This window comes from Bidens hawaiensis, unplaced genomic scaffold (assembly GCF_021521415.1).
Source record: "Bidens hawaiensis isolate Kalapana, Puna unplaced genomic scaffold, B.hawaiensis_p1.1 tig00007048_1, whole genome shotgun sequence".
Lineage (NCBI taxonomy): Eukaryota > Viridiplantae > Streptophyta > Magnoliopsida > Asterales > Asteraceae > Bidens > Bidens hawaiensis.
The window spans coordinates 588,860-591,772 of NW_027491484.1; the positions used below are offsets into that span (position 1 = coordinate 588,860).

General features: G+C 37.2%; 1 pseudogene across 1 annotated transcript; it reads left to right on the forward strand.

Annotated features, from left to right (window-relative positions):
- Positions 1–940: 940 nt before the first annotated feature.
- On the forward strand, positions 941–2,061 carry LOC143634346 (protein DOG1-like 3; annotated as a pseudogene). Its single transcript, XR_013153838.1, has 2 exons — positions 941–1,488; positions 1,822–2,061. The product of XR_013153838.1 is annotated as a protein DOG1-like 3 (transcript).
- Positions 2,062–2,913: the final 852 nt, after the last annotated feature.

Here is a 2,913-nt window from a genome sequence, read left to right on the forward strand (position 1 = left end):
GAAACATCTATTTAACCCCCAGATTATCCGTAATCTGCCCGGGGTCACTTAGTGTTTCTTCACTTGGGTATATTATGATTAGGAAACTGGTTAGACGCTATAGTCGAAAACTCAGGAAAATGGGCGTGTGACTTAGGAAAAGTAACATTGGCACTTAAAAAGTATTGTTGGAAGAGAAAAAAATGTAGGAATGATACTCTTTCATGAAACACATATTGACTAGGATAAAAGGTTATTGAATGATTATTATCATATTATGTTTAACAATTTGACTTACTGAGCATTTTTTTGTTTAGTAATTCGACTTAGTAAAACCGAACAAAAAAATAACAGCAAACACTTAAAATAAACGTAATATTAACAATAAATTGGTTCTCACTATTTTCATATTAAGATGAATATGTATTTGATCCTTAAACTATTAAACAAGGAAAATCCAGAAATGCATGAACATATTGAACATTAGACAGGTTTAAGTTTGTCAAATTACTTATGGATTTGATGCCACGGAATACACACGACAACATACGAGGACCAATCGACTAGTCAAACTTGTGAGTGGGTAACACCTTGTAGGCTACAGAGTATACCTTGATTTTCACTCGTTTGATATGCAGCTCTACAATTCATTCGAATTTCAAACTCGATTTGAATCAAATTTCCTATTATGAACTCGGATCAAAACATATTAAATTTGTGCAAACTAAATTCAAATATTCGAAATTCAATCGTTAAAAATCTGTCTTATTATTCAAACTTTACAAAGATGTTACTTTCATTCAAGAATATTACTTCTTGATACCATAATCATAAAGTCAACATTTTTTTTTCATTATTATAAAAATAAACTTATTTATGAAGTAAATCAGTAATAAATCTACAAGTTGTAAAACATTTGCAAACCCATCAACACCAAATTGGTCTTCCCATCATCCTTCCAACCGACCAACCCAAAAAGCCAAAACCAATCATATATAAACCAAATATACAAGTCTTAACCATCAAGCCCCTTTCTATTAATAACAACAAACCTCTTACAAACATGGACTTCCACCGTTTCTATGAAACATGGTACGACCAACTCCACCACCATATCCGCCACCTCTCCGAGGCTCCGCGACCACCGACGACCACCGCCAACAACTCACCCAACTTGTCAACAAAGTCATGTTCCATTTCGCCGAATATTACCGAGTTAAATCACTCGCCGCGAACCAAGATGTCCTCTCGATATTTTGCGCGCGGTGGTCCTCCACCCTCGAACGATCCCTGTGCTGGATCGCGGGGTGGAGGCCCACCACCGCGTTTCACCTTATTTATACCGAGTCTAGCATCTTGTTTGAGTCGCGGATGGTGGATATTCTCCACGGTCTCTGCACGGGCGACTTGGGTGACCTGTCGCCCGCGCAGTTTACGCGTGTTAGCGAGCTTTAGTGTGAGACCGTTCAACAAGAGAACGCCATCACCGACCAGCTATCGGAGTGGCAGGCAAGTAACTAATCTGTTATTATTATTTTCACATAGTTTGTTTCAGTTTGAAAACATTGCTTGTTTCAGTTTGAAAACATTGCTAGTTGTTGTCACGGTCAAGGCTGACCTCACACCTCCTCAATGAGGTCAGCCTTGATTGTGGCAACAAACCTCTTGTGAAACATGGTCAACATTTTACCCCTTTATAAAGGGGTAAAATGTTGACCATGTTTCACAAGGTAGTCATTTTAAGGGCGACCTCTAATCTTTCAAAAGGTCGGCCTTAAACATGACTACAAATTATTAGATGATTATGTGAATATGTTCATGAACCATGTTTTGGTGTTATAGCAGGACGAGGCATGCGAGATATTGGGCGGAACATGTGTACATCTAGACAAGAAGATCGGACGGCTAGTGAAGATAATGGAAAAAGCCGATGAACTGCGGCTAAGGACGTTGAAGGCGGTGGTGGAGCTGCTGACGCCGCAGCAGGCGGTCGAGTTTTTGATCTCCGCGGCGGAGTTGCATTTTGGGATACATAGGTGGGGTAAAAATCATGACCGTGATCGTGAACGCGCCGAGAAATGATATTTCAGGCTACCCGTGGATAAACAGTATCCACAGTTATCCACAGTTATCCGCGGGAGATTTCCATAGCCCCAAGCCCCCATCCCTTTTTTTGCATTGCAAGTTCCTTGTATTGTTTCTTAACTTGTCAAATATTACGTTATGGTAATGATAATTTGTCCTAAATTAATGTGATAGTTATGATCATTTGCAAGTAATTAATTATGTTGAGTTGAAATAAATTGAAATGGAATTTATTTTGAGTTATTAATGAATTGGATGAATATGATTTATTTTTTTTAGGGTTTAGGATAGTCAGAGTGATACGAGGTGGCAATTTTGCATAGATCAACCTACATGCAGAGTAACACGTGTTACATGCTACAGTCCACGTGTTTCAAACTTCTGAAATATTATTGCCCAATTGCTTTAGAGTGAAGGTTGCTAGCTTTTGATTCTTCAATAAAAGGATTGTTCAATGATTTGTTTAAAGTTTTAAACTACTGAAAATAACTAAGTGTTTCGTTTTTTAAATATGTTACATTTTGTTAATTGGTTGTTTAAATGTTAATTTGAGTGGCTTAGGCGTTAGTGTGTTAAGAGAATTTGGGTTTATGCATTACATCTAAATTATAAAACTCCATGTTCTTAAATGCACAACCATTTTGATAAGCAGCATCTAATTGAAGTTTGTTACACGTATGACTTCATCGTATAAAATGATATAACCGCACCGTCTATATTTATATTCGTGTACATATCAGACCGTCTGAATTCATTACATCTGAATTCATTACAAGTATGACTCTGATGTGCGAAAAAATATATATAAATAGTAAACACAAATCGCAACTCAACACTAAGTCTTAAATT